We start from the raw sequence: 8159 nt of genomic DNA, 5'->3' as shown, positions 1-8159 counted from the left end.
ATTCTGAGATATATATATATATATATATATATATATATCTCAGAATCAACTTTATTGGCATTGCAGTTAAGCACAACAAAATACATTTCAGTGCAGACATCCAAAGAAAGCAATGGTAGACAGAGGTGCACAGACGTAGCTTTGCTGTGAAACGCTGCCCTTATCGTTTAGATAAGAAAAGGGAAGAAAAACATGAAGAAAGAAGAAGGTATAAAAAAAGATATCTCACACTGTGTCCTTGACACACAGTACACAGTGTAAGGTAGCAAAAATAAACTACCTCAGCACAAAAAAAGCAACATATACCCCTTTTCCATTAGCAATGGTACAGCACGGTTCGACTCAACTCAGCACGGTTCCAAGGCTTTTCCACTAGCAACGATTCGTAGAATCGGTTCCTTTTTCAGTCCCATTTTCTTTTGGGTTCCAAGTGGGCCGAGCTGGCACCAAAACGTGACATCAGAACACTGTTGGTCACTGATTGGTCATGGGGTGGAGTCACGGGTTGTTTGAGAAACTTTCACAACAACCTGATTCGCCATTTGCAATAACTCGAACTCGAGAAGCGACTGGAATTGTTTTTAATGTTTTAAAAACAATAATGACAACACCGTGATCTAATGCTGAAGTACAGGCGTTTTTTGTGCTTGGTGGCCAACGAGAAAAGTCAGAGTGAGCTAGATGGAGCTCCGCCGGTCCTCTCCATCGGAGCCTCGGAGTGCCCTCAGACTTGGCAGGACGTTATCTCCCCGACTCTGAGCTCCGCCGGTCACCGCCGAAGATCCTTCATGCCGCGAACACTCGGGAGTCCGCCCCGGCCTTGCGTGCTCCTGCTCCGAGCTCTGCTGGTCATTATTGAAGATCATATGAGCTGCCAACCCGTGCGAGGCTGGGGCCCACTTGAGCCCCAGCCTCACGTGCTTCTGAAGGCAGGACCGACCCCAAGCCCCGGCAGACATGCGAACCTGGCTGGGTCTGGAATGGAGGGTGGAAACGATTTTTTAAAACATTTTATGTAGTCAATGAAGATTAAAATAAATAAATAAATAAATGGTGCCAGCTTTATCATGAAATCCTGTTTTCACTTTAATGACTATTAAATAATCTGTTAAAGTTAACTCAGCTGAAAAATCATAAAAAGACAAAATTATCGACTCTCTCAGGAATATTTACCTCAAATATGTTTAAAGAAGTGAAACAGTCTTTAGTTTAACTTTATTCTAACCCACAATGTACAAATCACAAAACAAGAATTAAACTTTAAAGCAAAGCTAAAAAAAAACAATCTGTGAACAAGAAACAAAACCACATATCTAAATTGAATAATAAAAGTAGACAGTGAGTGCAAATACATCAAATAATAAAGAAAAGGTATACAATTTTAAATACAGATGTTGTAGAATCTGGTTCATCAGAGATTTAATGGTGAACTAAAGTTCATTAAAAGTTCATTTGTAGGATTTATATTGTTTACTTTGATCATTTTAATAACCTGTATTCTTTATAATTTACCAGAAACGTCAAAAAAAAAATTCTCACCCTGTACTGAAACCTGTTTCAGGGTCTTACCAGCTACCAATTAAATTAAGTTAAATTAAATTCAGATGTCCAGATGACCTGACCGAAAATTGTTGAATGGTATACCTGGATTATTGAGCATGGACTTTGTTGGTTGGTGTTAAACCAGTTTGACATGACTGTCAACGAGGAAGAGGGCCAGCACCGGAGGAGGTGTGCCAAAGACACCATCTTAGCACCAACAAAACTGGTTTGTTTCACTTTGGAGTAAGCTGTTTCAATTCAAATTCAATTCAAAAATACTTTATTAATCCCAGAGGGAAATTATTTGTTGTTATAACTCGTTATCCTCATTTCATAAAGTGATGTTATAGATACTGATGGCTGTAGGCAGGAAAGATCTCTTGTAAAGGTCCATCCCACAGTGGATCCTAAGAAACAGGCTGCAGATGCCGTCCGATCCGTCCACCCAGACTCGGCTGGCCTTTTGGTTCCCTCAGGCTGTAGGACTGCCCGAATGCCGGGCAGAACTCCTCCCAGAGCAATGGCCACTCCTCCGAGCAGACTGCTGAGCTCCTCATATCTGCGGACAGATAGCTGTAGGTGCCGAGGGACGATCCTGTCCTTCTGTTGTTATGAGCCATGTTTCCTGCTAGTTCCAGGATCTCAGTGGTCAGTCACTCGAGCACAGCTGGCAGGTAGATGAGAATGCGTCCACAGAACATCCTTTTCAACTCATTTGAGATTTGGGGCTGTAGTTGAGATATTATTTGAGCTTTTGAGATGTTAATCAGCTGCTGTTGGTTGTAGAAAACTGCCTTGTTGCCATGGCTACGCATCATAACAAATGTCCAAAACTAACAAAAGCTTCAATAAAAATCCTTCCAGCTGCACAGCATCCAATACCAGAGGAAACAATCATCCAAAAAATGTGACTTACATCCAGAAAAAGAGGAATTAACATTTCCAAAAGCAAAATCTCAAAATGAAAGTAACAGAGCCGGTCCAACATGCAGCCACCTCGAGCGGCGCAATTCCAGATCCATTTGGGGGAAGAATCAGTTTTGTGTTGTGTGTTTCCTTGACAGATGAAGCCTTCTGGATGGAAGGTGAAATGTTTCAGCACACAAAAAAAGAAATTGTCCAGAAAAACTGAAAATTGTTGGATTGCATACCTGGATTATTGAGCATGGACTGGAAATTCAGTTTATTTATATAGAGCCAAGCCACAACAGAAGTCATTTCAAGGCACTGAACAGAAACATTTATATATGAAAATGATAAGTTAACAGAAACATTCATAATTTAACATTATTTATCTGAGGAGCAGACTGCTTTGAGTTTAACTCCATCACAGAACTCTCATCTTGAGCAAGCTTGAAGGCAACAGTGGAAAGAAAATTTCTCTCATGAGGAAGAAACCTTTAGCAGAACCAGGCTCAGGACAAGTGGTGATCTGCTTTGACCGGCTGGGTTTGAGAGGAACAGATACACAATGGCAGGTCAAGAATCACATGTTGAGATAGAAATAATATCAAATGAAAACTATTTAAATTTTAAGCTAAAAAGTCTGGTCCTCTGGACGTAAAAAAAAATGTCGAAACGTTTTGTCTTTCATCTGAAAGACTTCCTCAGTCTGAGGTGCTGTATTCAGCTCAGTCTCTTAAATAGCACCTTCTCGCAGTGGATCAACCAGTTTTGCTGCTGACAACCAAAACCAGCTGCTCACATGGTCAAGAAGGACCATCAGCCTAACAATGGATCATTAGCACACTGATGGCTGTTTACTATTCACAGGAGGCTGAGTGATACTAGCAATAACAGCATTGTAAGAGGGGGACAGTTGAACACGGAGGCCTCCACCCCTGTTTAATGATGGATGATTTATTTTCACAAAGACAGCCTCCTTTACTCCTCTCTCACACCATCGTTCCTCTCTATCCAGGATGTGAACATCTTCATCCCTTAAAGAGTGACCACTGGCCTGGAGGTGAGTGTAGACCGCAGAAGACCTGGCCTGATGATGTTGATCTTCTGTGCTGGGCCATCCTTTTGGCCAGTGGCTGTTTAGTTTCCCCAATGTAAGACTGATCACAGCCCTCCTGACACTGAACAACATACACAACATTACTCTGTTTGTGCTGGGGGACTGGATCTTTGGGATGAACCAGTCTTTGCCGTAATGTATTTTGGGGTTTAAAAGCCACTGGGACGTTATGTTTAGAAAATAAATGTCTCAGTTTCTCTGCTACTCCCTCAACATACAGAATGACCACTGGTCTGGGTTCCTCCTTTTCACCTGATGGCTGACTGGAGTCCTGTTTTGGTTTCTTCTCTGCTTTCAGGAAGGCCCAGTTAGGATATCGACTTCTACATTCAGTGTAGAAGACGAATCTTGGACTGTGAGCTCTCAGTCTCTGATAGAGGACATTTGCAAACCGAGGTTTACCGCAAACCCACCCACACAGACCAGTATTTGCAGTTTGACTCCCATCACCCTTTGGAGCACAAGCTAGGAGTCATCAGGACTCTGTATCACAGAGCAGACAGCATCCCCACTAACTCAGGAGCCCGGCAGGAGGAGAAATCCTACACAAGACAGGCTCTAGAGCAATGTGGATATCCTAACTGGGCCTTCCTGAAAGCAGAGAAGAAACCCAAACAGGACTCCAGTCAGCCAACAGGTGAAAAGGAGGAACCCAGACCCAGACAAGTGGTCATTCCGTATGTTGAGGGAGTATCAGAGAAACTGAGATGTTTATTTTCTAAACATAACGTCCCAGTGGCTTTTAAACCCCAAAATACATTACGGCAAAGACTGGTTCATCCCAAAGATCCAGTCCTCCGGTACAAACAGAGTAATATTGTGTATGCTGTTCAGTGTCAGGAGGGCTGTGATAAGTCTTACATTGGGGAAACTAAACAGCCACTTGCCAAAAGGATGGCCCAGCACAGAAGATCAACATCATCAGGCCAGGATTCTGCGGTCTACACTCATCTCCAGGCCAGTGGTCACTCTTTAAGGGATGAAGATGTTTACATCCTGGACAGAGAGGAACAATGGTTTGAGAGAGGAATAAAGGAGGCCATCTTTGTGAAAAGAAATTGTCCATCATTAAACAGGGGTGGAGGCCTCCGGGTTCAGCTGTCCCCCTCTTACAATGCTGTTATTGCTAGTATCACTCAACCCCCTGTGAATAGTAAACAACCATCAGTGTGCTAATGATCCATTGCTAGACTGATGGTCCTTCTTGACCATGTGAGCAGCTGGTTTTGGTTGTAGTAGCAAACTGGTTGATCCACTCTGAGAAGGTGCTATTTAAGAAACTGAGCTGAATACAGCACCTCAGACTGAGGAAGTCTTTCAGATGAGAGACGAAACGTTTCTACATTTTTTTGCTTTTTTTTGAATGTCCAGAGGACCAGATTGAACTTTTTGGGATTTTTCGACCTAGATTATTGAGCATGCATCATAATAGAAACAATAATAATGTTCATCAATATAACACAAACAACTAATTTGAAGACTTTGGACAAATTGATAAAAAAAACTAAATGTTATGCAACATGATATAAATCAATGACTATTCCTTTCATGATCTTCTAGTAGATCTTTTTAGATTGTAGTTTATCTCAAATCAAAAGAATGTTATTGGACAGATATTGTTTCCATGCTAAATTGAGGCTTCAATTAAGATAAATTTAACTATGTTGTATATCCTGGGTAAAATAAAAGTTTACATAAAATTTAAATAGTTTCCTTTACAATTTGTATCAGGAACAATTCGTTATTCTGCAGCATTGTCTTTTTTTTTTTTTTACAGTACTGCATTTGAGAAAGAAACATTTATCAAGTATGCATCAACTGAAATAGGTCACCCAGACCCACTGTTACATTCTTATCATCACTATGTCAACAGCCCCTTACCAGATCAAGGCGGGAAATAAGGCCAGACACCCGGACTTACAGTATTCATTCAACCTTTATTTAGACAGGTTAATCTCATTGAGCCTCGAGGACTCATTTACAAGAGAGACCTGAAGTAGTATAAGCAGTGCTGGGCTAAGCTAAATAAATTAAGTCCAATTGAAGGGCAATTAAGGACTACAACAGGTGGAGTGACTCAAACACAAAAAAGATCAGGTTATGATAACGCCCACTATGCACTGATTATCCCACCCACAGTTCGGGGAAACAAGTCACAGTAGAAAAACCACCTACCCCTGAAGAACCGATAAGACATGAGGCGAGTGACATCACACCTATAAGTGGCAAAGAGGCTTTAGTGACAATGGAGTCACGTATACTGGTGTCTTATTATCTTGGGCTACATTCAAATTGCAGATCTTAATGCTAAATCTAAATTATTTTGCTCAGACACATTTTTTTTTAACCAGCTGCTAGGGAGCACAAGCCAGTGTATTTCTTGTGTCAGTTTAAAGTCTGGGTAAATAGTGAGGGTTGTGTCAGGAAGGGCATCTGATGTAAAACACTTATGTCAAAACTAACATGTGAGTTCATCTAAGCGACACAATACCAGATCAGTTGAGGTCTGGGTTAATGGACTGTACTTTGTACTTATGTAGCACCTTTCTATCTTATCAAGACACTCAAAGCGCTTTATACTACAACCTGTGCCTTCATTTACCCATTCATACAGCACTCTACTAGATTTCTATAAAACTAATTGAACAAATAATAAAGAAACTAATCAGTGCTTTATCACATTCATACACCAATGGGACACACATCGGAGGTAACGAGGGGTTCAGTGTCTTGCCCAGGGACATTTCGGCATGTGACTGCTGATGGATTCGAACCCCCAACTCTTGCATTGGAAGAAGACTGCTCTAACCACTCAGCCACAGCTGCCCCCTGTATCTAATGTAGAATGAATGTTGTTGTAAAGTAGAGAAAATGAGTACAATCAGAAGAAGACCAAATTCATTCAACCTTTATTTGATGGTGGAAGCTGAGGAAGGAAGAATGTTGTGAGAAATTCATAGAGGAGCTGTTAAAGGCTCTGGGTGGTAAAAAAAGAGCTTCCAAATGACTGGGCTACTACAGCAGCAGGAATTAGAGAGACAGGTAGGAAGGTACTTGGTGTGTCATCTAGACAGAGAATGGATGATAAGGAAACTTGGTGGTGGAATAGTGAAGTGCAGGAAGCTATTCAAAGGAAGAGGTTAGCCAAGACGAAATATGACAGTGAGAAGACTGAAGAGAGGAGACAGGAATATGAGGAAATGTAACATAGAGAAAAGGGAGGCAAAAGGAGAGAAGAAGGCATATAATTAGTTGTATTGCAGGCTTTATATTAAAATGGGCAAGAAGGACTTGGACTGATTAACGGGACAAAGGGATCAGGCTGGAAATGATGTGCAGTAGGTTAGGCTTGTTAAAGATAGGAATGGTAATGTTCTAACAAGTGAGGGGAGTGTGAAGGGAAGATGGAAGGAGTACATTGAGGAGTTAATGAATAAAGAAAATGAAAGAGAAAGAAGAGTAGATGTCATAGAAACTTTATCCTTTTTTGAGTTACCTGGTTTGGGGAGTTGACTGATTCCTGGCTGGGCAAGGGGTGTAGCTAGGGGCTGAGGACTGTGAAACACGTCAGCTCAGCAGGAGTGGATGGATAAAAGTTTCAGGAGTGATTTGCAACAAAAGGGTGGCAGCAAAGGTAAAAAGAAAAGTTTAGAAGACAGTGGTCAGACCAGCTACGTTGTATGGTCTAGAGACAGTGGCACTGACAAAAAGACAGGAGAAAGAAGAAAGAATTTTTTTTTTGATTTTTAACAAAATATTTATTGACAAATATAAAATGTACAGAACACAATTAATAACACAAGATATTCAAAGAACACAATTAAGAAGACAAGATATTCACATCAGGAATTAAAATAATTAAACTAGACACTTGTTAAATAACAGATTTCCCTGAGGTGATACATTGCATAAAATCCCTTTAAAACCCCATAGCTGCACAAAAGTTTTCATATTCCCAGTGGCTCTGTGGAAGAAGAATTCCAACTTCAGTCTGGCCTTGACATTGCATTTCCACAGAGCCGCGGCATCGAGATGAGAACCAGCCTGAATTCGGTCTCTACGAGATAAATAAATAGCCATTTTTGCTTCGGCAATTAAGAAAGACAAAATCTGGCACTGTGGTTTGTGTCCCTTGTTAAAACGCAGTCCATAAATAAAAATAGAACTGGTAAAAACGATGCCAAAGCAGCTAAAAATACTCATTAACACACTAAAAAATGGAGTCAGTCTCTTACAATCAATAAAAATATGAAAAACATTCTCAGACAGACCACAGAAGGGACACTCATTTAAAACCCCTGGACAAAAACCCGATAAAAACGAGTTTGTTGCAATGGCTCCATGTAAAATCCTCCATTGGAGATCGCCAGTCCGTTTTTTGTTTGGAGGTTTGTACAGCGTCCTCCACTGAGGGGTTTGTCCTCTCAGACGGTCTGCCCACACGCTCCCTTGTCTGTTCTTTAAAGTCCTTTCATTCAATACTTTGACACAGTTTTTATACAGTACTTTTGGGCTTGTACTCTGGAGGCACATCTGCGAGTTCCTGTCGTTCAGCAGAGGACCACTGTCTTTTGTGAAGCCAGTGGTCAGTGTC

Source organism: Nematolebias whitei, chromosome 2, assembly GCF_014905685.2.
Source record: "Nematolebias whitei isolate Nwh7 chromosome 2, NemWhi1, whole genome shotgun sequence".
Lineage (NCBI taxonomy): Eukaryota > Metazoa > Chordata > Actinopteri > Cyprinodontiformes > Rivulidae > Nematolebias > Nematolebias whitei.
Note: the sequence above shows the minus strand (reverse complement) of the source record.